Below are 20,465 nucleotides of genomic sequence, written 5' to 3'. Positions count from 1 at the left end.
GGAGTTAGCCCTCCAGTGAGCCGTAAGTAAAAAGGGGGAATTTTGTAATAGGGGACACCCCTACTTTATTTCTAAGGGTGGCCAAAGTTTTCACCTTGTAGTTCGGATCTCAGCCCTTCTCAGCAGAGCTCATCTTTGGGGGACCTTCGTCCGGAGATGATGGAGAGCGAAACGCCTCCATCTGCCGCCCCGTCGGGCGGGGCAGACGACCCTGAGGTGTCATCACGGAGGGTCTCCCCTAGTCCAGCAGGGCCGGGGAGTTCGTCACCCACTAGAGTACGACCGGTGGAGCTGCAGGATTTGCTCGAAAGGGCGTCTATCTCAGAAGATCACCGCACATTAATGAGTATGGTGATTGAAAGGATCTCATCCACCGAGGGCGGGTTGCATGAGGTCGTCGGAAGTTTGCTGATGGGGTTTGAGGTACGCAAAAAATGACATACCTTTTGATAGTTTTGCACATGGAGTGCGCCCTGTATAGATTGTAGCCCCTGAGACTTGGTATGTTATCGAAAGCGACAGCGTGCCGAGGATCATAATCTCAGTTATAGAATGTCGCCTTTCCTATGCAGGTGGCGGAACGTTCGGTGGCCAGCCGGACTGATGGAGTTGCCGAGCTAAGGCGGCAACTCGACGTTGCGGATGCGGACATCGCGCTGGTCAATAAACGACTTGACGAGTCACAAGGTAGGTGGTTTCTCCGTGGTCACCTAAGGGAGCTGATGCCCGTTGCTTACAATTTGTGTGCTTCATGCAGATGGTGCCGCTGCTGTGGAAGACCTTCGAGCGGAGCTTGCTCGAGCCAAGGAGCAAGCCGGGAAAAGTGATGCGGCTGCCTCGAAGGCAGCGGAAGAGCTAAAAGCCGAAGCAGGGAGGAGATGGCCGGAATGGCCGTGAAATTAAAAGATGCTACTGACCGCTATGAGGTTCTTGAAAGAGAACTCCGAGCGGAGCAAGAGGACCTAAAGAAGGCCGCCGCCGAAGCCAAGCATGCCTGTTGTGCGATGCGGGCTATGAAGGAGGAACTGAGTCAGGCCGGAGACATTGCGGCCGGAAAGCCATTTCTGCTGCGTAGGAAGTTCACGGATCCGAAGTATGCTCAGTTGGGCCAATTGTGGGGTGCGGAGGATCCGTATCTGGATTTGGCAGCGAGTGCGGAGGACGCAGTCGTGCACTTCCGAAGCCAGAAGGATCACGAAATGGAAGAGCTTTTCTGGTCTCAATTCCATAGTCCGGAGCGTCCACTTCCGTTGACTGATCTGTTGGCTGAGTGGGCTGAGCTAAATAGATTGTCCGGACTTGCCATGACGGATGTGGTGGCTCATCTGTGTCCAGAAAGGCCCAAGCCGGAGAATTATTTTGGCTTGTTGCAGGAATTCCTTGGGGCGGTGCCGCATATCGAGGCGATGAAGCGGTCGGCATGCATAGAGGGTGCACGGATGGCTCTCGCCCGTGTTAAGACATACTGGGCGGAGATGGATGCCACCGATGTTGCATCCCGGGGTTCGGACAAAAGCCGATTACCCGCCGAGCACTATTTTGAGGAAGTCCTGCAGGGCGCTCGTTTAATAGAGTCGCAATGCTCGAAAGATGTTATGTTCAAATGACATGTATGATTTGCGAGATCTTGTTTATAATGTAACGGCTTTTTATACTTGTGCGTTCAAGTATTGAACTATCTCCTGTGCGGCCGTATATGTATGTATAACCTGAAAGATGGCAGTCTTTGGCTTCAGCCCCCACGCACATGGTGCGGGGGTGTTTGCAAAAAAAGCGCTTTTCACACTTAATCCAACGTCTTGGTCCTTTGAAGGAGGTGATAGCATAGCAAACTAGGCAACCGGACTATAATGCTTTATCACTTTCACTTAGCCATAGGAGCTCGATGGTGGGGCTACTATATAGCCCCTAGAGGCACCGCGCTCTCCGAACTCGGGGCGCGTATGTGCCTGACCGGGAAGCGGTCCTTCGTCAAAGCGGAGGAATTCTAAACATTCCAGTAGTCGATCGAGTGGTTGACCAGTCTCTCGCTATATCATGACAGTCAGTTTTCGGCTTTCTCTACTGAGGTGCTCGCCCGGCCGAACCGGGGCACAATCGCAGTAGTTCTCCTGGTGCCGCGTTAGCCGATGGAGCGGAACGTAAGGCAGCAAAACACAGGAGCCGGGCAAACCCAACATTTGACCAAAGACATGATTCGGAGCTGATGCATATAAGGCCTAACTCGAGACGCCGAACACTCCCTGAGGTATTCGGTCTTTATGATACCGGGCAGAACAATGCCCTAAGCCCCTAGTGTCCAGGTACGGGCGAGAACTTCTGACGCGGCCGATGCCAAAACGCCAGCCTCCTCCTCGGTTATGGTAGGAAACCGGGGGATGTGTATCAACAAGAGACAGTAAGAAAGGTTTACGCAGGGTCTTAATCTGAAAAGAATCCTTGCAACGGGTCCCTGCTGCACGTCTGCGCCTGTGTCTCCGTTGTGCTGTATCCTGGACGGGTGTAGCACGTGCTTCATCTGTAAAAGAGAAGAACTTAGTTTGGAAAAAATATCGTGCAAAAGATGTATTTAAAATAAAGTATGATTTGGAAGATGAATAAAGTTGAGCTTTATTGGCTCTCATTGTTTATACGTGCAGCCCCTTGTAAAGAGGTATGCGGCTGGGAAGCCCCTTGTTTATTTATGCCGGACTCGCCTAACCGTGTCCGAGGTCTGAATGACCTGTTTTTAGGGGCTTTGACCAGCAAGGTCGGATTAGTGTGTGGCTGTCAAGGCAGTCTCACGTTTTCCGTGGTCGAGGAACACTCGGAGTTACCCTTTAATGAGATTATGCCGCGTGGACCGGGCATTTTAAGCGTAAGAGACGCGTAATGCGGTATTGCGTTAAAGCGGGCGAAAGCTTCGCGTCCCAGTAGTGCTTGATGGCTACTTTTGAATGGGGCGATATGGAAAATGAGCTTTTCGCGACGGAGGTTGTCGGATGAACCGAACACGACCTCTAGTAGTATAGAGCCTGTACAATTGGCGTAAAGGCCTGGCGTCACTCCTTTGAAGGAAGTGCTGCTACGGCGAATTTTGGTAGGGTCTATCCCCATTCTGCGGATGGTGTCCTGGTATAGCAGGTTTATATCGCTGCCGCCATCCATTAGGACTTGTGTGAATTGTAGTCCGTCGATTATGGGATCCAATACCAAAGCAGTCCCTCCTGCGTTTCGAACACTTCTGGAGTAATCCTGATGGTCGAAAGTAATTGGTTTAAACATCCAATTTCGGGACTCTGCTGGGGTGGACCGTGCGGCGCGTGTTTTAGCAGGTGCCGCACTATTTTTCCTTGTTATCACATGAAGTGAGTTCACTGTTTTGACTTCTAGTGGGAAAGTCTTCTGTTTTCCGGCGTGCTGCTTGTGGGGTTCGTCGTCGTCTTCGCTTGGTGTGTCGAGCCCCTTGTGTTCGGCGTTAAGTCGGCCGGACTGCTTGAAGACCCAACAATCTCTGTGGGTATGGTTTGCAGGCTTCCCGGGGGTACTATGGATTTGACATATCCTATCCAAGATTTTGTTTAGGTTGGATAGCTCATCACTGTTGTCCTTAAGAGGCAGTGTTTTATTATTCGGCCGAGAGCTTTTGAACCCGGCGTTGACCGCCGTGCTATTTGGGCCATTTTCCTTATTCCGGCGCTGATCTTTTCTGCGTCGTGATTTCCCATTTCCATCCCTGACCTCGGATGTACTCGGGTCGCTGGTGCTGCATCTTGCCAGCCAGCTATCTTCCCCCGCGCAAAAGCGGGTCATGAGGCTTGTTAGCGCGGCCATTGTTCTTGGTTTTTCCTGGCCGAGGTGTCTGGCGAGCCATTCGTCTCGGACGTTATGCTTAAAGGCTGCTAAGGCTTCGGCGTCCGGACAGTCGACTATTTGGTTCTTTTTGGTGAGGAACCTGTTCCAGAATTTGCGTGCTGACTCTCCGGGCTGTTGAGTTATGTGACTTAAATCGTCTGCATCCGGAGGGCGGACATAAGTCCCCTGAAAATTTGCTCGAAACGCATCCTCGAGCTCTTCCCAACTTCCAATGGTATTTTCTGGGAGGCTTTTGAGCCAATGCCGAGCTGGCCCTTTGAGCTTGAGGGGTAGGTATTTTATGGCATGGAGATCGTCTCCTCTGGCCATATGTATGTGTAGGATATAATCCTCAATCCAGACTCCGGGGTCTGTTGTTCCGTCATATGCCTCTATGTTTACGGGTTTGAATCCCGCTGGAAATTCATGATCCAGTACCTCATCGGTGAAACATAGTGGGTGTGCGGCGCCCCTGTATTTAGGTGTGCCGTTGTCTTCAAACACTCGGCGGGTTGTGTTGCTCCCTGGAGTCTTCTTTTTTGGCCCATAGATGGACCTGACCGGGCCATCCTTTTTGCGAGGATCCTTATGTGGATCGTGTGCCGGCTTGTGTGCGGCGCCGCTTGCCGCTCTTAGCCTGTCATCTGGTCGTCTATCCGGCCAGGCGGCCTCTTTCTTTTTTGACTGTGGGGGCTCTACGGCCTCCTCGTCAAATTCGGGCAACAGCTTGCGCTTCGGGTAGCTCTTTGCCTGGTGACTATCGCCGTATTTATCTGCGGTATTGAGTACTTTGCTCCATCTCATTCTGAGTGCGTCCTCCGCTGTTTTGAGCTTCCGCTTTTGCTTCTTCAAACTTCTTGCAGTGGCGACGAGCCTTTTATGAAGGTTCTTATGCTCCGGTGATGTGTCCGGCGTGAGATCGTCTGGACTGTTGTTTTCGCCGGGGATGGGTTGCTTGTCCAATTCATCCTGTTCGGATGGTTGCTTGGTGGCATGTTCGTCGTCCACTGCTTCGCCCTGCTCTAAGGCTGGGTCAGTATGGGTGCCGTTGTTATCGAGGCGGGACTTCGGGCGGCGCTTGCGTCGCCGTTTTGGTTGTTTGTCGGGGGAGTTGTCCTTCGCCACGTCCCGTTGTTCCTCGTTATCGCTTCCTTTTGGTGTATCCACCATGTATACGTCGTGAGTTGAGGTGGCTTTCCAGTGCCCAGTAGGCGCTGGTTCTTGGTCGTCTCCGGCATCGTCGTCCATACCGTCGGTGTCTTTGGAGTCGAAGTCTAGCATGTCGGTTAGATCATCGACAGTGGCTACAAAGTGGGTGGTGGGTGGGCCTTGAATTTCTTCGTCGTCCGCATCCCAACCGTCCTGATCACAGTCCGACCAGGTCTCTCATGATAACGAGAGATACTTTAGCGAACTCAGGATGTCGCCGAAAGGTGAGTGTTGAAAGATGTCCGCAGCGGTGAACTCCATGATCGGCGCCCAATCGGATTCGATTGGAGGGGGCGTGGGAGGTTCGGAGTCCGGCGAGGAGTCCGGCACCTCGGAGTCACGAGCTTCACAAGGGATAAGGTCAGTATTCGGCTCCATCGCCGTAGAGGTTGCAGCCCCCGAGGCGGTGTCTAGCCACCCATCCTCGATCTGCGCAGCCGGCTCCGAATTGAGGGTCGGAGCGGACTCGTGTGCGGCCTCCAGGGCACTGTCCGGCAGCAGAGCTAAATCATGCCCATCGTGACAGTGCGGCGCGCTCGGCTGTGGCTCGAATCCATCGAAGATCAAGTCTCCGCGGATGTCAGCCGTGAAGTTCAAACTTCCAAATCTGACCTGACGGCCAGGGGCGTAGCTTTCGATCTGCTCCATATGGCCAAGCGAATTGGCCCGCAGTGCAAAGCCGCCGAATACGAAGATCTGTCCGGGGAGAAAAGTCTCACCCTGGACTGCGTCGTTGTTGACGATCGAAGGAGCCATCGAGCCTATCGGTGATGACACAGAGGAACTCTCAATGAAAGCACCAATGTCGGTGTCAAACCCGGCGGATCTCGGGTAGGGGGTCCCGAACTGTGCGTCTAGGCGGATGGTAACAGGAGACAAGGGACACGATGTTTTACCCAGGTTCAGGCCCTCTTGATGGAGGTAAAACCCTACGTCCTGCTTGATTGATATTGATGATGTGGGTATTACAAGAGTAGATCTACCACGAGATCAAGGAGGCTAAACCCTAGAAGCTAGCCTATGGTATGATTATTGTTCGTCCTATGGACTAAAACCATCCGGTTTATATAGACACCAGAGAGGGGTAGGGTTACAGAGAGTCGGTTACAATGGTAGGAGATCTACATATCCGTATCGCCAAGCTTGCCTTACACGCCAAGGAAAGTCCCATCCGGACACGGGACGAAGTCTTCAATCTTGTATCTTCATAGTCTTGGAGTCCGGTCGATGATGATAGTTCGGCTATCCGGACACCCCCTAGTCCAGGACTCCCTCAGTGCCAGAGAGGAATATAGCCCCGATCAGCCTACCTTCAAACAGGCCGGACCAGCTACGGTGGGATATTTGGAAATGGACGACTATACACCCCCCTCCGAAGACAATGTAAGCCTCGGCAATCACGAATTCGGCGTGCCTGAAGACCCAATGGAACAAGTTCGCTTTAAGCGACGACTCATAGCCACGAAAAAAAGTCTGCAAAGGAAGCAAAAGCAGCTTCAAGCTGACCGAGATTTGCTAGCGGATAGGTGGACCAAGATCCTGGCCGCCAAAACGTACGGATTTGACCGCCCTAGCAAAGGGCATATGAGGCACAACTGGCTACCTCAACTTAAGAAGGAGAACCAAAGGCACACAACCCCACGTCCACACACAACTATAGTCCAGGACAATAGGAAAGATACACGAATAAGCGTCCTAAAGCCTCGGCGTGGTGGTCATAAACGTCAAGCCAAGGAAGCTGGCGCCAGGTCCAGCAACCCCCAGTCCGGTCAATGGACAAAGAACAACTCAAGCCTATTCGACCCGAGCCGCCAGCCATGTGCAATTCATGGTACTCCTAAAAGGACGGCAAACATACCAACAGAGAATGCAGAATATTCAAAACAAAGCGACCGGTCGTGTGCGGGAAACAATGAAGGGAAGTGTCTAGTCAAGAGACCCCCCCAGGGCACAAACAATACGGTCGATCGCCCCCCTATCATACAAACCGCGGCAATTCAATTGCCGCACCCCCAGACCAAATGGTCCAGGGGCTCCATAACACATAAATCCCCCGTGGGTATGAATTTGCAAATAAAGAGGTCAGGCGCAAGGGCCAAGTTCATTGGCCCACCGCTCTAACGGTTGTTCTCAGATAACCAAAAAACGCCACATTATCGGCGCATTCCCCTCATACGGTAACTCATCGTCCGCCAACGGGATGAACCACGCTGGCTAGATTCCATGTGGTAGGCCGTAAGGCCAAAACCAATGATATACTCACGCCTACGTACAAGGCCAAACCCCGCCACTAGAGCGGAAATCATACAGCTGCCGGAGTAACAAGTCGTGCATAACAATCAATATTTTGATATAACAGCCAACCATCCGGACACCAACTGAGGAGTCCGGGCTACTTCTCGGAATAACGGCTGGGGTCACCAGGGTCCGATCAGGAACCTCTAGACCAACTACGAGAGGACGCTCGGCCGCCTCCAAACATTTACCTTCGCAAACTAACTTTTATGCAGGACAGGATTGGCAGCGTGGACTCTGCCCAGACACACAAGGACAGGACCATGCAGGTAGAAGGCAGCTCAGATCCATTTTTGATCCATCCATAGCCCCCTCCAGTCCGGCCATAACAGGTTCCGCCAAAAACCATCCCTTCTCATAATCATAAATCACACTCATATGCATAGACATATCATCCTACTGCACTGCGTAGACTCAAATAACATGCACCAGCCATGGTTTGTCATCGATGCCTCTTTGCCACAATACGGCACCCACGCTTCGTGTGACGCCTGGTTATGCCAGGGGCTGCACAATATGGCAACAAAGTCCGACCACCTTTTGGTCGCTCGGCACCCCGAACTTATAGCACTATATGCATCAGCTCCGAATCATGTCTTGGGTCATTGGTTGGGTTTGCCCGGCTCCCATGTTTTGGTACCTTACGTTCCGTTCCATCTGCTAAGGTAGCGCTGGGAGAACTACTATGATTGCGTCCCGGTTCAGCCGGACGAGCGCCTCAATAGAGAAAGCCAAAAACCGACCGTCATGATGCTGCGAGAGCCGGTCAGCTGTTCGAGAGGTTGTAAAATCCTTAAAGATTTATTCCGCATAACGCCACTATAAAATGCAGATTGCGACGGATCGGTCTTCCGATCAGGTGCCAATAGAGCCCCTAGTCCGGCCTTCCGAACACTAGGGGCTGCGCCGACCATACTCGAATTCCTATGGCTAAGTGAGAGTAGTAAAGCCCTATAGTCCGATTGCCTGGTTCGTGGTGAGAAACACCTCCTCATAAGGACCCAATCATGGGATAAAGAGTGTTCAGAAATACCCCGAACACCCCCGTACTTCTCACGTGGGGGCTAAAGCCGACGACTGGCCAACTCTCAGAATTTACATACAATAAACAGCCGCAAAGGAAGAACATATCTTCAAACAAAACAGGCAACATAAAATAAAAGTGCCATTATCCCATAGTACAAACATTGGAAAAAATGCCCTCAGGGAAATATAATGTCTTTGGTGCACTTATCCGCTGCCAGGAGGGAATCCTTCATTACACCTTCATAATACAGTTCGGGCTTGCAATGCTCCTTACCCTCTGGTGGCCCCTCAGTTATCAGATTCTCCGCATCAAGCTTCCCCCAATGCACTTTTGCATGGGCAAGCGCCATTCACACACCTTCTATACAGACTGATCGCTTGATAGTATCAAGCGGAGGACAGGCGCCCACAATCCGCTTCACGAGTCCGAAGTAACTGCTTGGAATTGGCTCTGCATGCCACAGCCAGATGACCAAGTCCTTCATGGCTAATTCGGCCGCCTGGTGTAGTTCGACCAGTTGCTTCAGCTGATCGATAAAAGGCACCGGATAGTTCGGCGCCAGATACTGCGACCAGAAGTCCCTCCCCGGAGACTCCCTCTCCTCGGTCAGGTAAAATTGGGAAGCATCTGATATGCTGCGAGGCAGATCCGCAAGCGCCCCTGTCAAAACAAGAATTCAGCTTGCCACTTAGAGTTCTCCATGCTATAATGTAATAATGGCCATAGATACAACAAGCCTTACCAGCTGCAACTTTTCGGGCCTCCTGAATATCCCGTACAGCACCTCGGGCTTCTTCCCGAGCATCTTCCGCGGTTTGGAGAGCTTGGGCGAGTTCGGATTCTTTCCCTGCTAGACTCTGCTCCAAGCTCTCGCTTTTCATCATAGCTTCCTGGAGCTCCCGCTCAGCTGTGACGACCCTGGCCTCGTGTTTTTCACGCAGCGCCTATTCAGTGGAAGCCTTCTCGTGGGCATCAGCCACTGCCTTCTTCAACGCCTCGTATTCGGCACTCACTCCTAGGGCGTATAACACAAATACTTTTCAATAGGCACATTTATTCATTTTTGCCCAATGCAAGACAATGCTCAAACATACCTTGCTTCTCCTCCAATTGCTTCTTCACATGGCCAAGTTCTTCTTCGGCCCGTTCCAGGCTCTGCTTCAGTTCGGACACTTCCGCATCATGAGTGGCTGTCCTCTCCGCAGACGCCTGTTTTCAAACAAATGGGTACATAAAGGTTCCCATTACAATAGAGGGTTTGATCCGCTGCCCGGCTCTGTTTTTCCGGACAGTGTATCAGGGGCTACTCCTCATATCATAATAATTCTTCAAAGGTTCATTAGAAACCATACCTCAAAGGCCTTTATAAGGCCAAGACAGGACTCATTCATCCCGCTTTCGGCAGCCTGAATCTTTCCAACCACTGTACCCATAAGGGTTCGATGTTCATCGACGACGGACGCGTTCTTTAGCGCTGTCAATAAACCACCCGGCAGCTCTGCGTAGACAGAGGTTGCCGGCGAAGTAGTCAAACCTCACTCCGTGGAAGGTGGCCGCTTGCCCAATCTTGGAGCCTTAGAGGCCTCCAGAACCTTATCCGGCTCCGAGTCTCTTTGAGACGACACCTCGGTGTCGCGCCCGGACTTCGGAAACGGAGTCCCCGGAGGCATCTCGCTCGCCACGGCATTCGAGCTCAACGAATCCTCCGATGAGGATTGTCCGGCAGGAGACCCCGCCGGGAAGTATGAAATGTGGCGACAGTTAAAACTGCTATACCCAGACGACCCTGGATACATAGGCGTATTCGGATTTCGGTTACTTACAATTTTCCCAGGGGCTGGGCCTCGGGATCCCACTCCGAGCTGTTATCGGCAGCCGGGGTGGATGCCTCTGGAGGGGAACCTCACCCTCTCTTGGGCGACTCAGCCTCCAGGGGCGGGTAAGCTGCATGCTTCTTCCCGCCTGCATAGTGAGGCTCGTCCTCCTATGCCTCCTCCTCTTCGTCTTCGAAAGAAGGAGCATTGCTGGAGCCTTCGGACCTGGTGTCTGGAGCCTCGCGACAACAGAGGCCACTCCGGGTCTTCTTGACCTTCTTGGAGGCCTCCTTCTTGGGCGCCTTGTAAGGTGCATGGACCAGCACCTTCGTCAGAAGAGGTCCGGCCGGTTCCCACGGCAGTGGGGCCGAACATTGTATCCGCTCCACCTTATTTATCCATCCCTGAAGTTACGACGAGATACGATCAGAGTTTTTCCTCAGGACATGCCAACTAAAGCATGGATAGACAGGTCATGGTTGTAACTTACTGGGCTTGGAGAATGGGATAATTGATACCCCCGATCCTCGGTGGAATCCGGCCATTTGCCGGACCTGAAGAGCACCTTCCAGATATCCTCATGGGAGGAATCATAGAGCTCCCGGAGGGTTTGGTGCTCGGCTGGGTCGAACTCCCACAGAGTGCAGGCTCGACGCTGGCAAGGGAGAACCAGGCGAACTAGCATCACCTGGACCACGTCTACAAGTTTGACGTCCTTGTCAACCATACTCTAAACGCGCGTCTGGAGCAGGGACAGCACATCGAACGAGCACCAGTTAGGACCCTTCTTGGGCTAGGACGTGAGCCGCAGTGGAGCTCTGGATCTGAACTCAGGAGCTGCAACCCATTTTCGCCGCGTGGTTCGGTGATATAAAACCACTGCTACTGCCACTCCTTGACAGAGTCGTTGAAAGTGCCTTTCGGCTAAATTACCTTGGGCATCTTGCTCACCATGGTGCCGCCGCATTCGGCGTGTTCGCTACTCACCACCTTGGTCTTCACATTGAAAATCTTCAGCCACGGGCCGAAGTGAGGCGGAATCCAGAGGAAGGCCTCGCGTGCGACGATGAATGTCGAGATATTGAGAAAAGAGTTGGGGGAAAGATCATGAAAATCAACCCCATAGTAATACATGACTCCACGTACAAATGGGTGGAGGGGAAACCCGAGCCCACGGACAAAATGGGGAAGGAACACAACTCTCTCGTGAGGCTCCGGAGTAGGGACAACCTGTCCTGCCGGTGGGAGGCAGTGGCCAATCTTCTTGGCCAAATATCCGGCTTCCTGGAGCCTCTTGATATCCTTCTCCCGGACGGTAGAAGACATCCATTTGCCTCCTGCTCTGGATCCGGACATCTTCGGAAAACCTCTCTTCGATGGAGAAATAGAGCACTTGGGCATTAGGGCTCGAGTAGGGGAGAAGGCGTGGGTAAAAGAGGAGGAGACCTTGTCTCTTTATAAGAGAAGTAAAGAGCTTCTTGCGCCTCCCCACTTGCTTGGTGGAACCCGCTCGCCTCCCACTCGCCACGATTAGCGGTGTGGTTGGATTACCCATACCCATATTGATAATAATCCTGTGATAAAGGGACACGATCTTCGCTTCGACAAGACGTGCTAAGGAAACCGCCTCGCAATATACGTTGAGGCTGGGCGTGGGAAAACGACTCGGATAGTGACCTGGCTGTAATGGCATGTCGCGTCGTCTAAAAAGTTGTCAGCTGAAGTATCATTCTCCCTACGGTGGTATGTGAAGGTCGTTTTGCAGATCCGGACATGGCCTATATGTTCGATAATAACCTTGGAGTATTCAGAGGAGGAACCCACCTTGTAATGCCGAAGACAAGACTACGCGCCGGACTCATCGTCATTGAAGCCTGGTTCAGGGGCTACTGAGGGAGTCCTGGATAAGGGTGTGATACATCTCTGTCGTATCTACAATTTTTGATTGTTCCATGCCAATATTCTTCAACTTTCATATACTTTTGGCAACTTTTTATTCTATTTTTTGGGACTAACATATTGATCCAGTGCCCAGTGCCAGTTCCTGTTTGTTGCATGTTTTATGTTTCGCAGAAAACCAATATCAAACGGAGTCCAAACAGGATAAAAACGAACGGAGAATTATTTTGGAATATTTGGGATTTTCCGGAGGAAGAATCAACGCGAAACAGTGTCTGAGGTGGCCACGAGACAGGGGGGCGCGTGCCCTACCCCTGGGTGCGCCCTGGGCTCTCATGGGCCACCCGTAAGGCGGTTGAGGCTCTACTTTTGCTGCAAGAAAGCTAATTTCATGAGAAAAATCTGGGCGAAAGATTCACCCCAATCGGAGTTACGGATCTCCAGCTATAAAGGAAACGGTGAAGGGGTAGAATCAGGGAACGCACAAACAGAGAGAAACAGAGAGATAGATCCAATCTCGGAGGGGCTCTCGCCCCTCCCAAGCCATGGGAGCCAAGGACCAGAGGGGAAACCCTTCTCCCATCTAGGGAGGAGGTCAAGGAAGAAGAAGAAGAAGGGGCCCTCTCCCCCCTTGCTTCCGGTGGCGCCGGAGCGCTGCCGGGGGCCATCATCATCACCGCGATCTTCACCAACACCGCCGCCATCTTCACCAACATCTCCACCAACTCTTCCTCCCTCTATGCAGCGGTGTAACCTCTCTCTTACCCTCTATAATCTCTACTTAAACATGGTGCTCAACGCTATATATTATTCCCCAATGATGTATGGCTATCTTATGATGTTTGAGTAGATCTGTTTTGTCCTATGGGTTAATTGATGATCGTGATTGGTTTGAGTTGCATGTTTTATTATTGGTGTTGTCCTATTGTGCCCTCCGTGTCGCGCAAGCGTGAGGGATTCCCGCTGTAGGGTTTGCAATATGTTTATGATTTGCTTATGGTGGGTTGTGTGAGTGACTGAAACACAAACCCGAGTAAGTAGGTTGTTTGCGTATGGATAAAAGGGGACTTGATACTTTAATGCTATGGTTGGGTTTTACCTTAATGAATCTTTAGTAGTTGCGGACGCTTGCTAGAGTTCCAATCATAAGTGCATATGATCCAAGTAGAGAAAGTATGTTAGCTTATGCCTCTCCCTCAAATGGAATTGCAACAATGATTACTGGTCTAGTTATCGATTGCCTTGGACAAATAACTTTCTCATAACAAAAGGCTCTCTATTAATATTTACTTTATTGCATCTTTATCTAAACAGCCCCTACTTTCTATTTACGTGTTCTTTATTATCTTGCAACCCTATCAAACAACACCTACAAAGTACTTCTAGTTTCATACTTGTTCTAGGTAAAGCGAACGTCAAGCATGCGTAGATTTGTATCGATGGTTGATAGAACTTGAGGGAATATTTATTCTACCTTTAGCTCCTCATTGGGTTCGACACTCTTACTTATTGAAAACTGTTGCGATCCCCTACACTTGTGGGTTATCAGGGGGTATCCGGACAGCCGGACTGTACACATCGTCCGGACTGTAGAAGCGTCAAGATACAAGACTCAAGACTTAGGCTCATGTCCGGATGGGACTCTCCTTTGCGTGGAAGACAAGCTTGGCGATCCGGATATTATATTTCCTTCCTTGTAACCGACTCCATGTAAACCCTAGCTCTCTGGTGTCTATATAAACCGGAGAGCATGGTCCTTAGAAGGCCGATCACAATTACAATCATACCATCATAGGCTAGCTCTTAGGGTTTAGCCTCTATGATCTCGTGGTAGATCTACTCTTGTACTACTCATATCTTCAATATTAATCAAGCAGGAAGTAGGGTTTTACCTCCATCGAGAGGGCCCGAACCTGGGTAAATATTGTGTCCCTTGCTTCCTGTTACCATCAGCCTAAGACGCACAGATTGGGACCCCCTACCCGAGATCCGCCGGTTTTGACACCGGCAGCTGGCCACCTTGACTCAAAACCAGGAGGGCATGGAGAGGATCATGGAGCAGAAGTTCTATGACTTGGATGTGAAGGTAACTGAGATCCAGTCTATTGTTGAGCAGCTTCAAGATGATATGCAGGAGAGGAAGGGCAAGACAACCACTGATGCATTTGCCAGAGTTCCTAGAGCTCAGAGATCAGCTGCAGTGCCAGTGACAGACACCAGAGCCACTTCATCTGCACCAGCTGCAGCTCCTACAGCTCCAGTGCAACCAGCTCCAGCACCTACACCTCCATCTCCATCCACATCAACTGAAGCTTTCGTCCTTGGAGTCATATCTACACCACCACATCAAGACCAAGCCTGAGAGACGACATAGTACTATGCATTTTCTAGGAACTTTTTGGTAACTTGTTGCCAAAGGGGGAGAAAAATGTATAGATCATAGGCTTCGAGAGAGAGAGAGAGTTTGCTTTTGTTCTCTCTTGCTTTGGTGGTTAAACTTTATTTGCTTGTTTGAGATACTTTATGTCTGTGTGATACCTAGATGATCATGTGTTTGATCATATGCTACATTTATTATTGTTGGATGACATTAACCCATCTATCTCTATTTGATCATTCACTTTGTTGTGTGATGAGTGCATGTATTCAATCTTTATTATTTTGAGCACTCCACCAAGATGTATGTGACATGGAAGAGTAACCCATGGGCCTAGCTCTTTGTGCATTTGCAGTCCAAAGCAAATCTTAAACTATGCACAAATTTAGGGGAGCTCTTGCTTATCACATACTTCTCAAAGCGACAATGATTTTCACTCTTATTATTATTTGTCGAAGCTTTGATCTATATGTTGTCATCAATTACCAAAAAGGGGGAGATTGAAAGTGCAACTATCCCTAGGTGGTTTTGGTAATTCCTAACAACATATAGCTCATTGAGCTAACATCATTCCAAGATGAACATTTCAGGAAAAGCTCAATGAATGGCATGGCATGGATAAGGAAAGTGGATCCCTCAAAATACTAAGGATAAAAGGATTGGCTCAAGCTCAAAAGCTCAAGACTCTACATTTTATATTTTAGTGATCCAAGATCACATTGAGTCTATAGGAAAAGCCAATACTATCAAGGAGGGACGAGGTGTTGTTTAATGAGTTTCTTGCTCCACAGTGCTTAGTGATATGCTCCAAAAACCCTCAACTACTTTCTCATATCCACATATGGCCCAAACCAAAAGTCAAACTCGGACCCACCAATTCTTTCTACCCGGCGCCACCGAGTTCAGATGTCATAGCCACTGCCACAAACCCTAGGCAAATCGGTCTCACCAATATGGATCTCGGTCTCACCGAGATGGGATTGTAATCTCTCTGTTTCCGTTCATAACGTTTCGGTCTCACCGAGATGAGAGATCGGTCCCACCGAGATTGCAATGTAAACTCTCTGTTTCCTTTTCGTAACATTTCGGTCTCACCGAAATGAGCGAACCGGTCCCACCGAGTTTACCTGACCAACTCTCTGGTTAGCTTATTACCAAAATCGGTCTGACCGAGTTTGTTGATTCGGTCCCACCGAGATTGGTAAATTGTGTGTAACGGTTAGATTTTGTGTGCAGGCTATATATACCCCTCCACCTCCTCTTCATTCGTGGAGAGAGCCATCAGAAGAAACCTACACTTCCAACTTAAGATTTTTGAGAGAGAACCACCTACTCATGTGTTGAGGCCAAGATATTCCATTCCTACCATATGAATCTTGATTTCTAGCCTTCCCCAAGTTGCTTTCCACTCAAATCTTCTTTCCACCAAATCCAAATCCTATGAGAGAGAGATGAGTGTTGGGGAGACTATCATTTGAAGCACAAGAGCAAGGAGTTCATCATCAACACACCACTTGTTACTTCTTGGAGAGTGGTGTCTCCTAGATTGGCTAGGTGTCACTTGGGAGCCTCCGACAAGAATGTGGAGTTGAACCAAGGAGTTTGTAAGGCCAAGGAGATTGCCTACTTCGTGAAGAGCTACTTCTAGTGAGGCAAGTCCTTCATGGGCGACGACCATGGTGGGATAGACAAGGTTGCTTCTTCATGGACCCTTCGTGGGTGGAGCCCTCCGTGGACTCGCGCAGCCGTTACCCTTCGTGGGTTGAAGTCTCCATCAACGTGGATGTACGATACCACCACCTATCGGAACCACAACAAAAACATCCGTGTCTCCAATTGCGTTTGAATCGTCCAAGCCCTTCCCTTTACATTCTTGCAAGTTGCATGCTTTACTTTCCGCTGCTCATATACTCTTTGCATGCTTGCTTGAATTGTGTGAAGATTTCTTGACTTGTGCTAAGATAGCTAAATCTGCCAAAGACTAAAATTGGGAAACGGATAAGTTTTTAATTGGTCAAGTAGTCTAATCACCCCCCCCCTCTAGACATACTTCTGATCCTACACCTCCATTGAGAGGGCTCGAACCTGGGTAAACATTGTGTCCCTCGCTTCCTGTTACCATCAGCCTAAGACACACAGATCGGGACCCCCTACCCGAGATCCGCCGGTTTTGACACTGACATTGGTGCTTTCATTGAGAGTAGTTCTGTGTCGTCACTGTAGGGTGTGATGGAGCCTTCAATCGTCAACAACACGGTCCAGGGGGAGAATTTTTTCCCCGGACAGATCTTCGTGTTGGCGGCTTCGCACTACAGGCCAATTCGCTTGGTCATCTGGAGCAGATCGATAGCTACGCCCCTGGCCACCAGGTCAGGTTCGAAAACATGAACAACACAGCGGATATTCGTGGGGACTTGATACTCGACGGATTTGGGCTTGCGCCAGGAGCACCGAACAGTCACGATGAGCATGGCTTAGACCTGCCGTCGGACGATGCTCGGGACATCACCCCTTCAGTAAAAGCCTCGGATCTAAATCCGGAGCAGGTTGCGTTGCCCAAGGACGGAGGGGTGGACCCCGCCCCACAGGCCGCACACTCATCGGCGATGGATCCGAATACATGTCTCACCTCTGTGGAAGCCTGTAACCCCGGGCCCCCGGACTCGTATCCAATTGTTGGTTCCGGTCCGCACACCCTCGAGCCAGCCGAGCCAGGTAATGGAGTTTACCGCTGTGGATATCATCCAGCACTCGCCCTTTGGTGACATGTTGAACTCATTAAAGTCTCTCTCGTTGTTAGTAGGCTCTAGGCCGAACTATGTCCGACTTGAGTGGGAAGCAGGCGACGAAGGAATTCGCTGCCAACCCACCACCCACTTCATTGCCACGGTCGACGATTTAACCGACGTGCTTGACTTCGACTCCGAAGACATCGACGGTATGGACGATGATGCCGGAGAAGTACAGGAGCCACCGCTCACAGGGCGGTGGACAGCCACCTCCTTATACGATATATACATGGTGGACACTCCAAAGGAAACCAATGGCGATGAGGCAACAGAGGATAACCCCTCAGGGAGAAAAGCAAAGCATGGGCGTCGTCGGTGCCGCTCCAAGCCCCGCCACAGCAATACCGGCCCCGGAGATGAAAGCAATCCGGATGGTGCCAAAGAGGAATACAACCATGACCAGCCCGCCTTCGAGCATGCCGAACAGGAAGATAAGCAAGTCAGCCCAGACGAACAGGCGACTAACGGATATCCGGAGGAGGACAACTATATGCCCCCCTCCGAAGACGAGATTAGCCTCAGCGACGATGAGTTCAGCGTGCCCGAGGATCCCGTGGAGCAGGAGCGCTTCAAACACCGGCTTATTGCCACCGCATGAAGCCTGAAGAAGAATAAGCAGCAACTCCAGGCTGATCAAGACCTGCTCACAGATAGATGGATTGAAGTCCTGGCAGCCGAGGAATACAGACTCGAGCGCCAAACGGCTGACCGGCCACCCCGTGGCCAAGATAAAACAGGATATCAGCCCAAATACCAACCTGCACCCCCACGTCAATACACTACTGCCCGGGGTAACATGCAAGACCTGCAAGATATACTGGAAAACAAAGCAGCACAGCCAAGATCGATCTATGGATTGCGGGGGCGTGCCCCAGCGTGCGACGATGATCGTCACGCCGGATACACTATCAACAAGTCCAGCCAGGCCGAACACAGCAACCCAGACCAATTCGAACTGCGTAGCCACATAGCCCGGCATAGAGGCGCCGCACACCCCCTCTGCTTCACCGACGAAGTGATGGATCATGAATTTCCAGAAGGGTTCAAACCCATAAACATCGAATCATACGATGGCACAACAGACCCTGCAGTGTGGATCGAAGATTTCCTTCTCCACATTCACATGGCCCGCGGAGACGATCTACACGCCATCAAGTATCTTCCCCTTAAGCTCAAAGGACCAGCCCGGCACTGGCTAAACAGCCTGCCAGCAAATTCCATTGGCAGTTGGGAAAACCTGGAAGACGCATTCCTCGACAACTTCCAGGGCACATATGCGCGACCACCGGACGCCGACGACTTGAGCCACATTACTCAATAGCTCGGAGAGTCATCCAGGAAATTCTGGACCCGGTTCCTAACTAAAAAGAACCAAATAGTGGACTGTCCGGACGCCGAAGCCCTGGCGACTTTTAAGCATAATATCCGTGACGAGTGGCTCACTCGACACCTTGGCCAGGAAAAACCCAAGTCCATGGCAGCTCTCACAACATTAATGACCCGCTTTTGCGCGGGTGAGGACAGCTGGTTGGCTCGCAGCGGCACCACGCCACATTCCGGCACTTCGGATATCCACGACAGTAACGGCAAGCCACGATGCAACAGACACAAGCGACGGAACAACGGCAACAACACTGAAGACACGGCAGTAAATGCCGGATTCAGCGGATCCAAGTCCGGTCAGCGGAAGAATCAGTTCAAAAGAAACTATCAGGGACCGTCCAGTCTGGACCATATACTGGAGCGCTCGTGCCAAATTCATGGCACCCCAGACAAGCCAGCTAACCACACCAACAGAGACTGCTGGGTATTCAAACAGGCCGGAAAAATAAATGCCGAAAACAAGGACAAGGGGCTGCATAGCGACGATGACGAGGAGCCCCAGCGTCCAAACACGGGGGGACAGAAGAAATCCCCCCCCCAGGTGAAAACGGTCAACATGATCTATGCCACTTACATCCCCAAGCGGGAACGGAAGCGAGCACTACGGTACGTCTACGCGATGGAGCCAGTCGCCCCCAAGTTCAACCCATGGTCAGCTTGTCCGATCACCTTTGATCGTAGGGATCATCCTACTAGCATCCATCACGGCGGCTCAGTCGCATTGGTGTTAGACCCAATCATCGACGGATTCCACCTCACGCGAGTCCTTATGGATGGCGGCAGCAACCTAAACCTGCTTTATCAGGATATAGTGTGCAAAATGGGCATCGACCCCTCAAGGATCAAGCCCACCAAAACCACCTTTAAAGGTGTAATTCCTGGAGTAGAGGCCCGCGTACGGGCTCTATAACATTGGAAGTGGTCTTCGGATCTCTAGACAACTTCCGAAGCGAAGAGTTAATCTTCGATATCATCCCTTTACGTAGTGGTTACCACGCACTGCTTGGACGAACCGCATTCGCTAGATTCAATGCGGTACCACACTATGCATACCTCAAGCTCAAGATGCCAGGCCCGCGCGTGGTCATAACAGTCAATGGAAACATGGACCACTCTCTCCGTACAGAAGGGTATACTGCAGCCCTCGCGGCAGAGGTACAATGCGGCCTCCTCCGGCAAACCACCAATCCGGCAACGACAACCTCAAGCATCGTCAAGCGAGTCTGGAGCACCCTGCAACAGGATCAACAGGCACGCCAAGAGCGTGATTAGCAGTCCGGCCTCCGCTAACACCCCATTAAAGCAGCATTCGTGCCACACGTACACAATTACGCACTCAAAATACCATGGGCACAGGCGGAGGCGCAACAGTGACTCAGTCAACAGTGCGGTATCACCGCAACATACCTTCATAATCTTTCCCTTTTACCTTTTAGGACATTGCTTTAGTGTAGCCTCTTTAGAAGAGCCGGATTGACGGACTTACATAGGAGAGAAAACCAAGGAGGCAACAGGCTTTGCGCACAAAAGGAAACACCCAGGTGGAATCTATTTACGATCGTTATACCCGTTTTATCTATCTGTACGTGACCTGCCCCCGGATAGGACATGTCAAATAGTCATATTTATCTCCGCTTAATGCATTCGTTGTAAACATACGCTTAAACATATTATTCATCAACGGGAGATCACATATAGCGTCAGCTTATCAGTCTTATTTGAGCATTTTTTTCTCGCAAATGTTTATTTGATATTGCATCCGTACACCTTGGTACGTTCAGTTTGCCAGGGGCTTCTTATGGCGCCCCATAATATGGCAAGTTAAGTCCGAACACTTT

Source organism: Triticum aestivum, chromosome 4B (assembly GCF_018294505.1).
Source record: "Triticum aestivum cultivar Chinese Spring chromosome 4B, IWGSC CS RefSeq v2.1, whole genome shotgun sequence".
Lineage (NCBI taxonomy): Eukaryota > Viridiplantae > Streptophyta > Magnoliopsida > Poales > Poaceae > Triticum > Triticum aestivum.
Note: the sequence above shows the minus strand (reverse complement) of the source record.